General features: G+C 46.2%; 1 long non-coding RNA gene across 1 annotated transcript in view; it reads left to right on the plus strand.

The window, feature by feature from the left end:
• Window positions 1–9,358: 9,358 nt before the first annotated feature.
• Window positions 9,359–19,037, plus strand: part of LOC130116862 (uncharacterized) — a 46,343-nt gene continuing 36,664 nt past the window's right edge. Inside the window, exon 1 of the long non-coding RNA XR_008810607.1 lies at window positions 9,359–9,890. This is a non-coding gene — a long non-coding RNA (uncharacterized LOC130116862). The remainder of the gene's footprint in view (window positions 9,891–19,037) is intronic.

Genomic DNA, 19,037 nt, shown 5'->3' on the forward strand with positions numbered 1-19,037 from the left:
GCCGTCCCAGTCGCTGCTCCACCTCCTCTGCCGATCCAGGGAGGGCTGCAGACTACCACATGCTTCCTCCGATACATGTGGGAGGATCCTCCTGCGTGAGAGGATCACGCTATTCCCCCCCCCCCAGTTCCCCCTTCCCCCTTAACAGGCGTCCCGACCAACCAGAGGAGGCGCTAGTGCAGCGACCAGGAGCCATACCCACATCTGGCGCCCCACCCACAGACATGGCAAATTGTGTCTGTAGGGACGCCTAACCAAGCCGGAGCTAACATGGGGATTCGAACTGCCGATTCCCGTGTTGGTAGGCAACGGAATAGACTGCTACGCTACCCGGATGCCCCAAACCAACTATCTGTGTCCGTCCTCCATGGTTAGGTAATACTGAATGCTTGCAAAACGTTCATCAGCTAAGTTGAAGACTTGTCAAACTCATGGATAATGTACAGTCTGGCTATTTGTTTTCCATCATACCTCAGTGTGAACTCCAGATTGAGATCCAGATTGAGAAAAAAAAGCCAGGGGGTGATATTAAAAACATGTTTGTGATAATGTGAGGCTGTTATAACAAAACAAAGGGAGCAGTAGACCCATCTGAATATGAAGCAGAGGTTGCAGATGCATATCTTTAGTAAATACAATGTGCATTGGGTCATGCAGGCAGTGAAACTGTTAGGTTGCCAGTTCATAGCTGTGAGATCTCAGCCATTGCTAAGGTTAAAAAAGAGAGTGAGACAAGTAGCAGGCATGCTGTGGACCTAAGCTCCCATCAGAGCAGGGATTTTTTTAAACATTTTAGGCATGGGACTCAAATGATAAATGTAGTCTCGTCACCCTGGGACCCAGACTAATTAAAATGAGTGCTCTTGACATGTAGGGTTCCACCAGCAATGGGTCTGCTAGCTATTTCAGCTACTAAATCCTCATCTATTGTAAAAGAAACTAGGGTACATACCCATCTATTAGCCTAATTGTAGCTGACATGGGTATTGGGGTCACTGTACTTTTTCCTCTTCAGATAGTAGTATCCCTATTCCCACCGATGGGGCTTCTCCATGGGCTCTGCAGGACTTCTCCATATTTACATATTGATCATTTTCCTGCGAGGCGGTAGATGGCCAGTCACTTACCTACATCAGTCAATGGTGTTCACAACTCCACTGAACAGCACACCAAAGTGTTTCTCACGGCCACTTAAAAGGAAAATAGGAAAGGTGTGAAGTAGGCTACTGCAGTTTGTAACTTTTCATTATATTAGGTATTTTAATGCTCTGGCTCTGTCAACTTGAAGTAACTTTCTTGATTTACATGCAAGCCAATGTCCTTTTTTGATACTTAACTATTGCTGGCATAGTTAAAACAGGTGATCCATGAATACGCTCTAGTGTTCGCCCATTTAAATGGTTAGGACTTTGTGAAAGACCACACCAAGGACACACAGATGCAGGCGGAGTGAACAAAATGAAAGGCTTTATTTCCCCTCCCAAAAAACACATGAAAACAGGGTTAATAAACCCAGTTCAGTGCAAAATCATGGCCATGTCAAGTTTGGAAAAGGACCCAACAATCACTCAGATCAAAATAAAGTACATCTTAAGACCATGCTGCACAGAAACAAAATGACCTCTTCACAGCAGGGGGACATGTATATATAGGGACTGGCAAAACCAAAAACACATACGGGGAAGGTAAAAGACAAATGCAACAAACCAAACAAATTAACTTTCAAACTTAATACAAATATTCACTGATATCTAAACACCAAATCTATCTAAATAAGAATTGAATTATAGAATCAAAACAACATTCACACACCTCTCACAGAAAGTTGAATCAGTTCATCTGGACACAACATTTATTTATTGAGAGAATAGGTGAGTGATGAAACCTATCAATAAATGATATGACCAGATGAACTGATTCAACATTGTGATTTTCTTACCTGGGTTATTGAGCATGCATTAAGACATTTTCACAGCCCTCTGCTGCCCAGAGGAATGGGTGCTTCCATTTTGCCCCTCCCTGCTTCCAGGTGCTGTGTTAATGGGGCTGAAGCCCGGTGGAAGCAGACATAATGGCAAGATAGGTGCCTCATGGGGAAAGAAAATGCATATGCAAAACATAGAATTAAGAATACTGTGGCGAGCTGGTGTGGAAGAAGGAGTTGAGAGGCAGAGGTCTCTTTTTAATGGCAACTCCCATGTCCCATACACCAAACAACCCTGGGGGTGCTCTTTTATGTGCACAAAAAATGGCTACCAAACAATGATTCAGTCAGTCAGTAAAATGGTCGTCTACTTCGTCCGAGTCAAACCCCAAAATAAACCACAATAACCAAAACATGAACAACAATTTGAACGTTAACGTTATCAGTCCCAGAATCCTTTGCTCTCCCCCAGTGCAGAACTGCCAACAGTCAGAGTGACCGCCCTCTCCAGTTGCTACATAGCCTGCACCTGAGGGGTCAGTTGTCCTCGACCCCATCCCCCAAATACATAGTCCCTCAAATATCCAGGGTACCATTGTCAGTGTGTGTCATAGGTCCTCCTCTGCTGTGCTCTGGAATTGGCCTGGGCCCGGCGGGTGCAGTCATGGACCACCTGCAGGCAGTCCCTCAGTCCTCAGAAGTAGTTCATCTCTTTTCTGCTGGCAATCCCAGGCGGGGCCCCGAACACCAAGTACTGCTGCAGTGGTAGCAGTACTTGGTGTGGGAGCGCTGGGTTGGTCCCCTCTGGGCAGTGCAGGAGTCACAGCAGTGCATGTCTAACTCCACATCTTGTTGAGAGCCAGGCCAGTAGAACCACCTCCTGAGGCAGTGGAGGGTCTTGGCGGTCCCATCGTCCCCTGCCCCCACCAAGCCATAGACCATCTGGAGAACCTGGGGATGGAACACACAGGGTATCAATAGCTGCATGAGGTCGATCCCTTGTCTGGGAGCTTTCCATCTCTGGTACGCCAACCCACCGTGGAGCTCGAAGCTGCCTAATTGAGAGTGGTAGGCCTTTACCTCAGGCCCTTGCACTGACACCTTTGTTCACTCGGGGTGCTGCCCTGTCTCCAGCCTGCCCCTCATCAGTGCCAGGGTCATGTCTGCCTCCTGCCTCAGTTGCTGCATGGTCAACGGGAACCAACTCTCCTTGTTGTTGGAGGTCTGGATGGCTGCCACCATCAGCATCATCTGGCCCCATTCCTCTTGCTGCTGGCAGTAGTGGCACTCCAACGCCGCACCGGGGATCTGTGCCTGCTGGTGGTTGCTTGGCAACTGGCTCATTGGTCTTTTGAACCTGTTCTTCCCCTGGCCGGACTGGAGTGCCACGGTCTTCGTGCCGAGGGTGATGATTGACCCCGACACGTTAACACGGGTTTCCCAGCAGGTAACCAGGTCCAGGCCGATGATGCACGGGTCTTGGATGTTGGCGAGCCAGAACTTGTGCGCCAGCTCCTGGTCTCCAGCCCGGACTTGCTGTGACGTCTTCTCTTCCATGCCAGCCTTTTCTCCTGTCACCGTCATAAGCTGGGTGTTGGTTGGTGACCATGCCATAGAGTGGGTCAGTGGTGCCCTGGAGGATGCCAGGGAAATGGTAGACCCCGTATCTACCAGGGCCCGGCAGGGTCGACCGTCGAGTTGGCAGTTCAGATACAGCCCTTTGGTGTGAACTAGGTGGCCAACCAGCATGCATCGGCCTTGAAGGGGGGCTGGAGGCTGGTCCCCTCACTAGGCCACTGTGCCGTCATTTCTCTGCCAGCCAGGTGACTCTGGCTTTCAGAACCAGTGCTGGGCAGTCACGGGCTATGTGACCAGGCTCATCACATCGGTAACAGTGGTAAGTCGGCTGGGGTGGATGTTGCCTAGATGTTGGAGGCCATCGCTGAGATTGCTGTGGTGGAAGCCGAATTTGGTAGACCTCTTCTACCTCCTCTTCATCATAGCTGGCCAACCAGATGTGCAGTCAGAGAGCAGGGGCCTTCTGCTGTGTAAGCCACGTGGAGAGTACCACCCGATAAACCGCAGAGAGCCTCGCTGAGGGATTGGGGCATGGCAAGGCGGACATGCTGGCGCAACCGCTCCGGCATGAGCCCCTGCAGGAAAGCGTGGAGGACGAGCTCCTCTTGGACAGCTGCGTTAAACTGCCAGTAACCATGTCAGGGATGCAGCTGCACACCTGCGGTGAAGGTGTGCAGGCTCTCTCCCTCTTGGTGGCAGCGGCTGGCTAGCTGCTCCCTGCTCTGGTCAGTTAAGGGTCACTGCCCGAATTGCCTCTCCAGTGCCATGATCAGGGCCTGGAGGTCCTCTTGCTCTGCTGGGGCTAGGTCGAGGAGCACCTGCAAAGCCTTTCCCTTCAATGCCAGAACCCGGTGTATGGTAGCCTCTTCGTTGCTCCATCCGCTGTGCCATGCTGCCAGTTGGAATTGCGAGAGGTATGGCTTCAGCTGCATCATACCATTGTACTTGGGCGGCTTGGCCGGTGTTCTATGCGCAGCCGCCCTCCCGGTCGCTAGGGGGTGGTCAGTGGCGACTAACAGCAGATGTTCCCCTGTATTGGCCTACCTGGCCTTTAGGGAGCAGTGGGTCTGCGGTGCACTGGAGCCATCAGGGTGGGCTGGAAAACTTCCATCTCTGGTGGGCTCCATCTTCTGCCACACCAAGTTTTCCAAGCGCCAATGGGTCTGCTCAATGTCATACTCCAATCTCTAGATCTCCCTCTCCATTCTTCAGCTCAATCCCACTTCTGACACTAATGCGACAAGCTGGCATAGAAGGAGTCGAAAAGCAGACATCTCTTTTTTTGGCAGCCCCTGTGTCTCATACACCACACGACCCCGGGTGTGCTCTTTTATTTACACACCAAAAATGGCTACTGAACAATGGTCTCCACCCCCCATGTCACTTCTGGAAACGTTACTCTCTTTTGAAATGGTCGTCTACTTAGTCGAACCCCCAAAAAAACAACACAACCACAATAACCAAAAAAATGAACACAACATTACAAAAACATAAATTTGAACATGAACGTTAACAGTCCCACAATCCTTTGCGCTCCCTCAGCACAGAACTGCCAACAGTCAGAGTGACCACCCTCTCCGATCGCTACAATACATTGTTTACTAAATGTGTTCCCTCCATATCACAAAACAATGTACTACACTACTGAAATTCTACCAATCAATAGTGCTGCAAAAAAACAAAAAAAAACAAAAAACAAACAAACCATGTTGTTATTATGAGTCAAATTTGAATGCTGACTGTGATATTATATTGAACTAAGAAAAATGAATGATGGTTTGGTGTGATACCTCACAGACTTCTTCAGGGATAGATGGTGAAGTGCATTGTGTTTTACTCCAGTGATGTGGCCAAACGTGGGAAAATAAGGCAGCTGAAATTGGTGTGGCCAGCAAACAGATATGGCAGGGCGAGCTCACTCGCCCTGCCATATCTGTTTGATCCTCTATGAGTCATAGAGTATTTACCAGCAGCATCAATACATGAAACCCAGGTTCAATTATATCTTTAATTAGCATGGCTGTGGGGTTTGAGCTGACGTAAGAACATTGGTACCTGTTTCATTTTGAGCACATCTCTGGGATTTATATTGCTCAGAGAAAATAAATAAATAAATAAAAATACATGAAAGCTGCCGTTACCACACATCGCCACAGGTGTTTGATAGTAAGTTAAGCAAATGCATGGAGCTACAGGATTGTAAGGGGAAACGGGCGTAACATTTCAGCTTTCCTGAGGCGTAATATAACTAGCCAAAATACCAGCAGGGGTCACTGAGTGGTACATCATGTTGGGAACACAAAACAGATCTAGATCTATGCACCAAATTCTATCAATTGAAGGCGTTACAAAATGACATGTGGGTAAATGTGTTGCATTTCTGCTACCTTTTTTAATGATAGAGGTCAGGATTAATCAAATTAACACAAAGCAGTTTTAAAAGAACATGTAGAATATATTGAACACGCAGTCCGTTCTTTGTATGAGGGACATCAAGTGAAATCCCTTTGCCTTGTCTTTTTTTTTGTTTTACTAAACTTTGCTGGTGGACTCATTGTTAATGGTAATACATTCATCTCTCCTGTGTGATGCGGCACGGTGGCTCAGTGGTTAGCGCTGTCGCCTCACAGAAAGAAAGTCCTGGGTTTGAACCCCAGGGTTGTCCAACCTTGGGGGTCATTCCAGGTCGTCCTCAGTGTAGAGTTTGCATGTTCTCCCCGTGTCTGAGGTGGGTTTCCTCCGGGTGCTCCGGTTTCCCCCACCATCAAAAAGACATGCATGTTAGGGTTAATACTCCTGTCTGTGCCCCTGACTGAGGCATGGCAAGATGAACTGGAGTTGGTCCCCGGGTGGCGCTGCACGGCGGCTGCCAACTGCTCTTAGCTACACAGCTAAGAGCAGGGTTAAATGCAAAGGAAGAATTGCCCCACAGGGATTAATAAATTAGCAAAAAAATAAAAAAAAGATGCTGGTCAAACTCTTTGCCAGCAGTTGTTTACATGAGGAATTCAATCACCTGCATTTCTAATTGAAGATGCTGCACGAGTTACTCGGTCTTACATGGTATGTAAAACACCTACTGATAAGTTGTTTTAGCCTTCCTGGGCAGTAGATGAGGGCAGGTTACTACAGAGAACAACACAACGACTATTAAACAATAATAGAATCCAAGCAAAGTACAGAGGGTCAGGTATTACCGCACAGGATCTGAACTGCCCTGATGTGGCAAACCCCAGTCGTCTTGAGATTCCCGACAGTTTGAAACGACCTGTAAGATTTATTGTTTGTTTGGAATCTGTTTTCCATAAATTCAAGATGGTCACCTCAGTGAGAAAACTGCATTAGCGCCAATTAAAGCAATGACAGTGAGGGTCACAGACGGTTTTTGTTTTCAACGTGGGTGTGTAAATTGGAGGTAGTGGGGGAGGGGAGGGGCTCAAAGATGGGGGTAGCAGGGGACACTTGTAAAAATGCTGCTGTTACACTTGAACAAGTGCCAGACAAATTCCCCCTCTATGTCCTTCACTGCCTCGTTTCACCTAGCCTCCTCTCTCTCTCTCTCTCTCTCTCTCTCTCTCTCTCTCTCTCTCTCTCTCTCTCTCTCTCTCTCTCTCTCTCTCTCTCTCTCTCTCTCTCTCTCTCTCTCTCTCTCTCTCTCTCTCTCTCTCTCTCTCTCGCTCTCTCTTTCGCCCACCACTTTCAGCGACTGACTGACACCTGATATAGCTGAAGGGAGCATTTGTGCCCCTTACACTGTGTGTATGCACATTTGTGCGCGTGTGTATGTGCATGGATGGTTGGGTGGAGGAGGCTAAAGAGAGTTACCTCATACCTGCATGTGTGTGAATAAGTGTGCCTGCGTATGAGGCTAGAAGTCCTTCCGTGCAGACTTGTGCATGTGCATGCATGCATGTTTGGTTGTCACTGCAAGCATCACTCCATTTATGTATTTATCTGAATCCACACCAAGCCTCCTGATTGAATGGTGAATTTGGGTTCTGCATTGTCCAGACATTTTCCAATAGTTAGAGTGGATTAATGTAAAAAAGAAAAAAAGAAAAAATGTTTTCAGTAGTACTCTGTAGTACTAAGTAAGCAAGTCCAGCATTCAGGATGATGCTGCGCTCCAGGAGGGGTGGGGATAGGGGATGTGGCAAGAAGATTGCTGGTTTGAACCCTAGGCCAGATAGATAAATGTGTGTGTGTGTGTGTGTGTGTGTGTGTGTGTGTGTGTGTGTGTGTGTGTGTGTGTGTGTTGGTCACATTCACCGTAAAGGTGCCTTTGAGCAAGGCACTAATTTCAGAGCCGGCAATAATTTCAGGGGAGCGTTGCCACAAATGACCTATTACTATTCACCGTTTATTGAATGAAAACTAAGGTTTGGGGCGGTTGCAGATGGGGCAGTGTACCTTAGTGGTCCTACTGAACTTCAGCCAGAGGCTTAAGAAAAGGGGGAAAGGGGATTTTGATGTATTATTAAACAATGAATGAGAAGAGCAGTTAAAAATACATTTTAGTGCACAAATGAGCAGGGACAGTTTACATTTTACACACTCCTCTTAATAAGAGTGAATCAATAATCATTCAAAAAAGAATGTTATAACTAATATTAATATGATAATAATCCATATAACCCTACATTTTGAGGATATATATATGTGTGTGTGTGTGTGTGTGTGTGTGTGTGTGTGATGGGAGGTGCACAAATGGACGGAAAGGAACTTATACGTGATGACAGAATACAGAATAATCATTGGTCATGTTTGCTGGGATAGACTCCAGCATCCCGCGACCCTGATCAGGATAAGCGGCTTGGATGATGGATGGATGGATGGATGGATGTGTATGTAAATAGTACCCATCTAATTTGTTCTTCACAGTTGCTCATGCATCAGGATCCTCGGTACTAAGTCGAGCTGCAGACCGAATCAAACTGTAAGCAAACATGGGGCAAAGTGTTTGGAGGTGCGAGATATCGAGACGGTCTGTTAGTTAATACCAACGGCTGATGTGCCCTTGAGCAAGGCACTTAACTCCCCCAACTGCTCCAGTGGGGCCACTCAGCGGCCACCAGTGCAGGCTGGGTATACTGGGCGGCTCCCAGGTGTGTGAGTGTGTAGCATGGGGGCGGTGGTGAAATAGAGCACACGTGCTCAGCGTACTACCCTGGGTTAATAAAGGTTAAAAAAAAGAAGAAAAAAAAGTGTCGCGTTAGATCATCTTCGAAGCGTCAATGCATACTGAAGGTTAAACTGGCAAATTAAATCAAAAGTCATACAACCTCAACGACCAAAGAAATCCGATTTTCAACAAGTACATTTCTTCTTCGACAAGTGACAGGTGGACGTTTCACTCCCGCCTCCCCGCCCTCCGTCCGCATCTCCCCTCCGAGGCGTAGTGATCTTGTATAAGCGCGACTCTCGGTAACAGGGAAATTGAAAGTACGCCATAAATATGGCGCCAAGAGTTTTCAAGCTAATGATATGAGAGGATTTTTTTTTGTCTTTTTTTTTTTTTTGCGAGGCTGCTCAGTCAGACCCGCCTGCCTGCTTGCTTGCCTGCCTGCCTGCCTGCGCGTTTTGTGCAGAGCAGATGTACACACGGTCCGGCAAAGGGGGGAGCAAGACAGCAAGTGAAGAGGGAGAGCTGTACCGTATGTGTTGTTTTGTTTTTTTTTTTGTTTTTTTGTTTGTTGTTTTGTTTTTTTGCGAGAGGGACGTTGCGAAACTAGCTTGCGATCTTTTATGACTCATCCTTTTTTTTAAATTTATTTAAATTAAGCATCCCCCCCTCCTCCTCCTCCTCCTGCCGGGAAAGGAAACAGCAGGTCGGAGATGGAGACCCGGCGATAGTGGACGGTCATCTGAAATACGACATGGTTTGTGGACATGAGCTCATACGCACCTCGCATCCTGCTCCGCTGTAACCGCCGCCGCTGGTAGCTTGCCGTCTGCACACACACACACACACACACGCACGCACGCACGCACGCACACACACACCACTTCTCCGACCATCGCTACTTTTGTAAAAGAAGCAAAAAAAACCAAAAACAACTATTGCACTCGTACGTCTTATTGCATATCTGACGCGCTTCTTAGCCCACACACACACACACACACACACACACACGCACACAACAACACACACTCGGAGGGAAGAGACAAGTCCTGTCACCAGCGTGGATAGAGGCAGGCAGGGTGGAGGGGGGGGGCTCGCCTGCTTTAGCAGTGCTAGTAGCAGCCGGGGGACTGTGGAAATTTGACTACTGCTAAAAACCCAACTGTAAATACATGTGGCTGGCTTCGAACGATGCCCTAATCGACCGGAGTCGCCAGCCGTCCAGCAACGAGGACGTTTCGCCACCCGAAGCGGACTGCGATTAAGGTAAATATAGGTGGGACGGGTTTGGGATTCTTGCATGCAAGAAGTACAGTTTGCGGCTAGCTATCGTTGCTAGCTAGCAGGGGAGTAGCTTGCACGCACTTTTGAAGCGGCTTGTCAGTCAGCCAGTGTGCTCCCCTAAGCCGGCGGAGGTGCCCTAGGTTAGGGCTGACTCGCTCCATGCGGGTCAGGGATCAAGAGATGAACCTTGTTCGGGTCCAGTCCTGTGGCTCTCGGTTGTACTGTATAACATATCGCGTTACTGTATGGGTTAAAACTTGTCGTTTTGTCGCACAAAACGCAAAGTGCAATGTGTTTTCCTGGAACGGTGTGTCGGTAGTGGAAGGCAACCGAAGCGCCCGTTGATATTTCTGTTACAGTAGGATTCATTTGCTCGGGGGTGGTTCACAAGTTTGCAAGTCGTATCGGCGCAGCCGAGAGGCAAAAGCGAGCAAAATGTTGCATACGCTCGTGAAAACACACGCGCACATACATACACACGCCGGCGCGCACGCACGCACATGCGCATGCATACTGTATGTTAACGGGATTTCATACGTTGGCGATGGCTGCGAAGTTGTACGTTAACAAGTTAGGCTTGTGCATTGGTCATGATCGCAATTCGGTCTGCCCCCCCCCTCCGCTTCTGTACGGTTGCTGGTGCGATATCACGCTGCCCAGAAACGGTTCTGCAGGGCTTTTTTTTTTTTTTAAGGCGCACGTGTATTCTGATTTCTCTCCCCGGTAAGGGGACGTAGTATGGGGGGAGGGACTGTTTTTTGGGAAAGCTGAGCACGAACACGCATCAAGGAATTGAAGCAAGTCTTCTTTGCCTCTCTCTCTCTCTCTCTCTCTCTCTCTCCTCTCTCTCTCTCTCTCTCTCTCTCTCCTCTCTCTCTCTCTCTCTCCTCTCTCTCTCTCTCCTCTCTCTCTCTCTCTCTCTCTCTCTCTCTCTCTCTCTCTCTCTCTCTCTCTCCTCTCTCTCTCTCTCTCTCTCTCTCTTCTCTCTCTCTTCTCTCTCTCTCTCTCTCTCTCTCTCTCTCTCTCTCTCTCTCTCTCTCTCTCTCTCTCTCTCTCTTCCTCTTCCTCTCTCTCGCTCTCTCTCGGTGTGGGAGGGGGCGTTGTTTACCTCCTGAAAGTGCTGCTCTCGGGGCGGGACTGTCTTATTCGGTGATGCGCATGGCTGCTGCATCTTCACCATAGCGTTACATCAAACGGGGGAAGAGGGGGGGAGAAAAAAACCCCCAAAACAAAAACTTGGCTTTCATGTACGGATGCTTTATATTTGGACAGATTTGTGTCGTTTCAGTGAGAGGGGTATTAATTGTGCTTAATTTGGGCAAACAGCCCCACGCTTTGCCTCTCATTTCATTTTTATCCATGTGCTACGGGCAGATCTTCTCCTTATAATTGCCTCAAGAAAGGGAATATTATTTCAGCAGATTACTGTTAATCATTAGCGGACTTGGCAATCAATCCTGATTTCTTGATAGTGCATATGCAACTGAACTGGCTCTGGTCTTGAATCAATTAAACCGGAATCGTCAGGGGACTTGTTAAATGTTCCCAGTTGTGACAGCTTCCCGCACTACTCCCTGGCAGGATCTCTCTCTCTTTACTTCTCCCCAACGGACACACACACACACATACATAAACTCCACCACATACTCCCTCACTCTCTCACTTGCCAGTCCCATCTCGCTCACTCAAACTCTTCCACGAGCACCCACACACATACACACACACACATGCACACACAGACACACCCACACAACCCTCCTCCCGCTGGGTATGAAACCGGAGATGAGTCATGGTGTGTGGGGGCATAACAGCTCTCTCTCCTTTTCTCCCTCTCTCTGTCTCTATCTCTCTGTACTTCCTTGTGTAGCGCTATCTTTTTTCACTCATTTTATTTTTCTCTCTTATGCTCCCTCCCCTCTCCTGTCTTAGCATTTCTCTCCCTCTTGCTGCAGGGTAGCCTCTCTCACCTGGAGACAGTTGTTTATGAAGCAAGCTGACAGTATTGAGACACATTTGACATCCATCCATCCATCCACATTCCCTACTCTGCATCCATCCTTCCATCTCATCTCTGTCTCACCTTCAGCTTGGCTGTCTGGTAATATCTTCTTCACTCTCTCCATTCTTGCCTTCTATCTTCTTCATCAAACCTCTTGCAGTTTTATTTATCTGTCCATCTAATCACCATCCCCTTCCTCCATCAGAGGTCTCCACTCTTCTCTACAGTCTTGAAAGTCATCGGTGGCTGCTACTGCGAGAAGCGTGTGATTTCTCTGTCACCTACTTAGGGACATGGCTCCGAGGAATACTACATTTCTGTGTTTTGTGCATGTTTTTTTTTTCTTTTTGTGCGTCTGCACCCATGAGTGTGATTTACCCTGTGTGGCAACATCATGTCCACGCAGTCATGTGAAACTGGCATGCAAACCGGAGACAGGTTTCGAGAGCACATGTGTACGTATGCACGTGTGCTTGTGTAGTTTATGTGAGCAAGTGGGTGGCGGTGTAGCATGCGCATGCATGATGTTTAGCGCTCGGGTCCTATTGGCTGGAAAAGGGGGTAAGGAGCCCACGTGGTGTGTAGTATTGCATTAGCAGCTCTATGGGGGGGGGGTTACTCATGAATGAACTGCTGCTATCGGCTGTACGTCACTCCATCCTCAGTTCCGATATATTAGGAACTGACACAAACACACACACAGCCGCACACACACATATACACGCGCACTCATCCAGGCACTTGCTAACTGCTGTGCACATGCATGCATAGTTAAATGGGGTTACAGGGCAAGTGTGTGTTTGTATATTATGTGTGTCGGAAGAGATGAATGGCCTCAAGCTGTGTGCGTGTGTGTGTGTATGTGTCTGTGTGCGCAGGCATGTATGTAGCCTAAATCTCGCTGCCTGGAGGCGTGTTGGCTGGCTGTCATGTTACCAGCCTCTGCTGCTCTTTGCCTTGCTTGCTAACTAACTAACCAGTATGCGAACCGCAAGGGCATTACTACTTCGGTTTCTGATTTTGTGTGTGGGTTTTTCTTTTCAAGTGCTTACTTCTTGTGTGTAATTCTGTATATGTTTACAAGTTTGTGTGTGTATCTATGTGCAGGCTTGAGTATATGCATTGGTTTTTTTTGTTGTTTTGTTTGATTGTGTTGGCTTATTTTTGTCTTTTTGTGTCACTGTGGTCACTCGTGGCCTGTTTGCAAGCACCTCGTTTTTCATATTAGTGCACGTTTTGTGATAAAGCCAGGTGGCATTGTGCACTAAGTGCGTGTTGGAAAACACTGGCACTGGTATGCTGCTGTAACTGCAGGCATGACATATAAGCTTGTGTGTGTCTGTGTGTGTGCATGTGTGCTCAGGCATGATTATGCATGTCCGTTTGCTGTGAGAGATTGACCCTGTAATGGCCTGAGATCCAAAGCGTATTAGTGGGGTTTGATAGACATGTTTGTGTGTGTGTGTGTGTGTGTGTGTGAATTCATGCTGTTCAGGGGGCAGCAAATGACGTCAGTCAAGTGAAGAGGGAATGTTTTTTTAGACGTTTATTTTTTTTGCTCAACGCCCTCATGGCTAACCCCTTGTTAGCGAAGCAATAATTGCAAAGAAAAACACACACGCACATGTGCGTGCACACACACAAAAACACACAACCCGCAAACATACACCTAAAAGGAGGAGGAAAAAAAAGATCTTGAACAGGAATGTGCTTCATTACTGCTCTGCAGCAACCGTCCCTCATGGAACAGCTAACAGCAATTGGCTTTCTGGTGCAGTAGATGGTTAGACATTTAAAATTAATGACCTGTCATGTTTTTATTTATTCTTTTTAAGCCATGGAGTAAACCTAAGTCGAAGTTGTTATTAGCAGTCGAATGTGAAATTGTTTTGGGCAATTCCCTCACAGCCTTTGTTTTTATTTGCTGTAACTTCGAGTCAAATTACTAGCCACGACAAATGTTGATGGACAATTTACATTTCGCCGTGAGACGGGAATATTGCGCGGTGTGACGCACGGCTTTGGAAAGTTTGAAGTTGGAAAGTTAACAGTAGCCTTGGTATGATGACAAAGCGGAGTAAAGGAAGCGAGACAGGCAAAAATTTCGACGACATTCCACACGGGCCGTAGACGGTATACCTACACTTCGCCGCCACCCACTAACAGAGGTTTCTTGGGTACACACTGCAAATGTACCATTGTCTGCTCCAAACTGAAACGTCAAAGAGCATCTGTGTGTCTGTGCACACAGTAAGTTTGCAACACACACACACTGCAAACTCATGAACAAGTTATACACAATATTCCTTTTGTGACTCATTTAAAACAATTGCAGCCATTGGAAGTGTCATTCACAGAAGTGGCTTGAAAGTTTTGTGTAGGTGGATCATTGCAGGGGTGTAAAAACCAGGTCCAGAAAGTCTATGTCCAAATCGTGTATTTGTTCCACCCATGTACAACACCAGCAGATCCTAGTCAACACCACTCGTCAACTAAGTAGGGGAAATTAGTTATTTGAAATCAACTGGTTTAGTAACATGGTGGAGCAAATACACGCTTCGGACGTTTACTTTCTGGACCTGGATTTTACATCTCTGGCATTGTCAAGCTGACCAGAGGCAGTGTGGTGCTTAGCCTTCAGAATAAAGGCATGTAAGTATGTAATTATTTGTAGACGTGTATTTTACCTAATCGCTCTAAATTCAATTATTTACACCAATAAGGTAATACACAAATAAAATGAAATACTTTGCCCCAATATTTGAGTGATATAAGATTTATACTTAGTGATAAAGAAAGGTGGTGCAGTGGTTAGCGCGGTCGCCTCACAGCAGGAAGGTTCTCTGTTCAAGCCCCGGGGTAGTCCAACCTTGGGGGTCATCCCGGGTTCTGTGTGGAGTTTGCATGTTCTCCCCGTGTCTGTGTGGTTTTCCTCAGGGGGCTCCAGTTTCCTCCCACAGTCCAAAGACATGTAGGTCAGGTGAGTCTGCTGTACTAAATTGTCCCTAGGTGTGAGTGTGTGTGTGTGTGTGTGTGTGTGTGTGTGTGTGTGTGTGTGTGTGTGTGTGTGTCTGTGTCGGCCCTGTGATGGCCTGGCGGCCTATCCAGAGTGTCTCCCTGCCTACCGCCCAATGACTGCTGGGATAGGCTCCAGCATCCCCGCGACCCCGAGAGCAGGATAAGTGGTTTGGATAATGGATGGATGGATGGATGGATGGAGTGATTAAGAACATTGAAGTCTGTCCTGTACTGCATTAGTACCACCAAATCAAGGTGTTGGAGAGCAGTCAATGTAGCCTGGGAACCAGACAAATTTGCAAATGCTAATTAGCCTGGTTCCTCTCAGTTAACTTTTTATTTCCAAGGGGCGTTATCAATGGGCACAGACCAAAATGCCTCTGGATGCTATTGGATAGACCTACAACCAGTCAGAGAAACGAAACAAGTGACGTAGCGCTTACACTTTTACGAAATTCTGCCAGAAGTACTGCAATCACATCTTTCTTATCAACAAAAGACTTAAGTGCAGTTGTTTATTCTTTTAGATAAAATATACTGTCCAATTTGTTTAATACTGCTGCGATAACGGATTCAACGGACTGTTCCACATTAGCGGCAGCCAACGATGCTCCTCTTTAGTTCAGCGTTATTTTTCCCCCCACCCGTGTTCCGGGAAGACCCGCCCCTACCCTGCCTCTGATTGGCTAACCCTATCCCTAATCCCACCCTAACTTTGACCAATCTAACCAATGGAGGCAACGAGTACTAGTCAATCAGAGGCCGAGTTCCTTGAATGTGGGTGAGAAAAAAAAAACTAGGTTGTACGTCTTCGTATCAAACCTGCCCCATATTAGATAAACGGCTGTGATTGGTCCGACCTGGGCCAGGTCAGCTGGACAGGAGGGTGGCCAGACATAAATGCCAGAGCAAATGTAAAACATGAGCTCGCAGATTCGTCTGGTTCCCAGGCTACAGTCAATATAAAATGACTAAAGGGAAAATGCCCAATTTGATATATGGAGAAGATGAATTCTGTAATACTTTCATGGTTACAGGGCAAGGGCATTTACTGCTGTGGGTCATTTTTTTCCCTCTAGTGAGTCATAATTCAAGATAGACTATCAGTTATAGCTCACGTTGTTTTGTACAGTAGCAGGTAACTGTTTTAAACAGGCACGGGCATGGACAGTTGGTGTCATACAGTTTGCAAGTCAAGTTACAACCTCACGCACCCTATAATACAAGTACGCATCTTATTATCCATGTACAACTACTTTATAATGCAAGTATGCACATTACACAGGTACAGCTAATGTGTAGAAATTGATTAAAGTGCTTTTATTTGAAACATCTGAATGTTAGTTTTCGACTGTTCTGTAGATTTTAATCGATAAACCAATAACCATGAAGGGGTTGTGTCAACAGTGTTTTTATATCAGTCTGTCTTTCTGTATACAGGGACAGGTCTGACCTGTCCCTCCTTCTGGCAGCAAAAACTACAAACAAGGTGTAACAGTCATTGTCACTTGTGTGCCATCAGCTCACTATTAAACAATTCCCATCCTTGTAAAAATGGCATCCTCAGATTAAGGCTAACACTTCAAACTAGATAGGAACACTGTTTGGACCGATGGTGGAATTGGTAGATTGCCTGTCCAACAGACACATCACCACATCGTCAGTTGTCTGTCCAACAGACACATCCCCACATCGTCATCACATTTCAATACTTTTTTCTTGTTTGAGAAAGATCGTGTTTGCTTCTGCACCAGTGTTCATCCTACTCAGTCAAAAATGTCAGCAGCGGTATATGGAGAGTGTCTCCAGCCGTGGTTGAGATGCCAGTTTGTATTATGTAACCCGACTCCATGGTCCAGATGGATGAAATAAGTATTCATTAATGGAGAAAAATCTTGGGTAAATCCATCATAATAGTGTTGTTTGAAAATGATTCTGGCTTTTGGTTCACCTCTCTGTATTGGCTCTAACTTCAGCTCAGGTTTCACCACTGAAGTTTCTGTTATTCGGTTATTTACCAAGACAAACTTTGGCACAAACCAGAAAGGAATTGGGAAAGAGATTGGCAGGCTGACAGATGCTCCCTGATCCCTTGTGGGAAAGTGTTACAAGGAAACGTGGGAGGATAGGAAGAGAAGGGTATGAAGGTTGGCAGACCTAGAGAGGACGGAGGGGTGTGTGTGTGTGCGTGCGTGTGTGGGTTTGTGTGTTAGGGATTGACTGTTTATCGGCCTAGCCGATTATCGGATCCGATATTTAGCATTTTTGCAATTATCGGAATCTTTTTTTTTTATCCGATTGCCAATAACTGAATTAATTTAAAAATGCGCTGCTTTGGCTCTGAAGCAGCCGCCTCTCTCTGTCTGTAGTCACCACTCAGTGGTGTCGAGCAGTGTTCCGCCAACAGCACTATCTGATTGGTTACACGTCATGAGTAATAGCCTACCAACACTGAAGGCTACTGTGCCACAGACGAACACATTTGCAGACTGGAGCAGCTCCGGTGAATGAGCGGAGCTGTGTTTCGAAGGTATTGCCGAAGTTGCAATAAACATCACAACCCTCTATGCTGAAGTTGTAAAAACCCCACAATCTTATGATCTGTTTCTATGATAACAGTCATGCCCAGTTTCCCAGTTAAACCACTGAAAATGCCCGAATAATGCACCTTGTTGCAGTGACATACAGTTAGCTATAATGAGATAATAGAGTTAATTTATGTAGTGATAGCTATATCTTGAGTAATGTTGGTGCCAGTTCAACTGGAACTTATTTTGGCTACCATTATTGTGAACATAACACTATTCGCCCATATGAGTTGGTGTTTTTAAATGTTAAAGGTAGTGGTCATAATAGTGTAAGCCAGTGTTGAGTCTCATAGAGCTAACTTGAATGCGATAGCGAAGTCGACAAGTTAATTTATTGTAAACGTAAGATAAGGGAGATGTGAAGTCTGAAGATATCGCAGATGCTTTGCTTCTTTTCCACAGTTGTTGGACAAGGCAACCCCGTTAAGGTTAGGTCTCTCTTTCAAGAGAGACTTGGTTTAAAAAGGAAACTATTCTGAGTACATTAACTGAGATGAGGTAACAAAGACAACAAGACTACTTCAAAACCTAGTTTAAGGCTGGATCGGGTTTGGTCAGTGTTCGAAATTGTGGCCAGTTTGTTACAGGGATAGTCAGTGGTAGTGTCTGTAATGTGAGTTCCTGGCAGAGGTGGAAAAAGTACAAAAATATTGTACTCAAGTAAAAGTACCAATACTTTGATGAAATATTACTCAAGTAGAAGTAAAAGTACTCATCTGAAAATGTACTCAAGTAAAAGTAAAAAGTAGTTCATTTGAAATGTACTTTAAGTAAAAGTTACTTAGTTACTTTCTTTGTGTGGGGTGTGAGGGTAGTAAAAATAGGACAAGGGGTCAGAAATCCATAACTATTTTGTTTTTAATTAAAGAACAAGTGTAACAAATGTAAGCGCAATAACAACAACTTCACAACAACTGAACTTCTTGTTCAGTTTAAGTAGCATCTTAAAGTTAGTTGAGCTCATCCATTTAGTGGTACAACATTAAACATGCTTACTCTCACGTTTTCTCTCTCTCACTCTCTCTCTCACACGCACACGCTCTCCCTCTCTCTCCCTCTCACCCTCTCTCTCTCTCACACACACAGGTAAAAAGTACCAAGTAATGCCCACATGATGACGCTCATAAGTGTTGCTACAAAGTCAAACTGACATAAAGGAGCAGCAATATTCCAGAGGAGACATGCTTGTGTGTGTGTGTGTGTGTGTGTGTGTGTGTGTGTGTGTGTGTGTGTGTGTGTGTGTGTGTGTGTGTGTGTGTGTGTGTGTGTGTGTGTGTGTTTGTTAACCGTCAGAGAATGAGAATGTGTTAATGCCATCTCCACAGCTGCAAGAGCGCTATAGAGGGCATGTGTGTGTAAGTGCGATAACAACAAAGAATACCTACACAAATGTAAGTGTAATTACAACAACATACATGTCAACACCAACAGCAACAGCTGTTATACTGCAAATCAAGGCTGCTAGTTTTGTGACACCCTGAATTACCTGTAACCTAGTCTACAAACTTCTTGTTCAGTTTAAGC

This window comes from Lampris incognitus, chromosome 8 (assembly GCF_029633865.1).
Source record: "Lampris incognitus isolate fLamInc1 chromosome 8, fLamInc1.hap2, whole genome shotgun sequence".
NCBI lineage: Eukaryota > Metazoa > Chordata > Actinopteri > Lampriformes > Lampridae > Lampris > Lampris incognitus.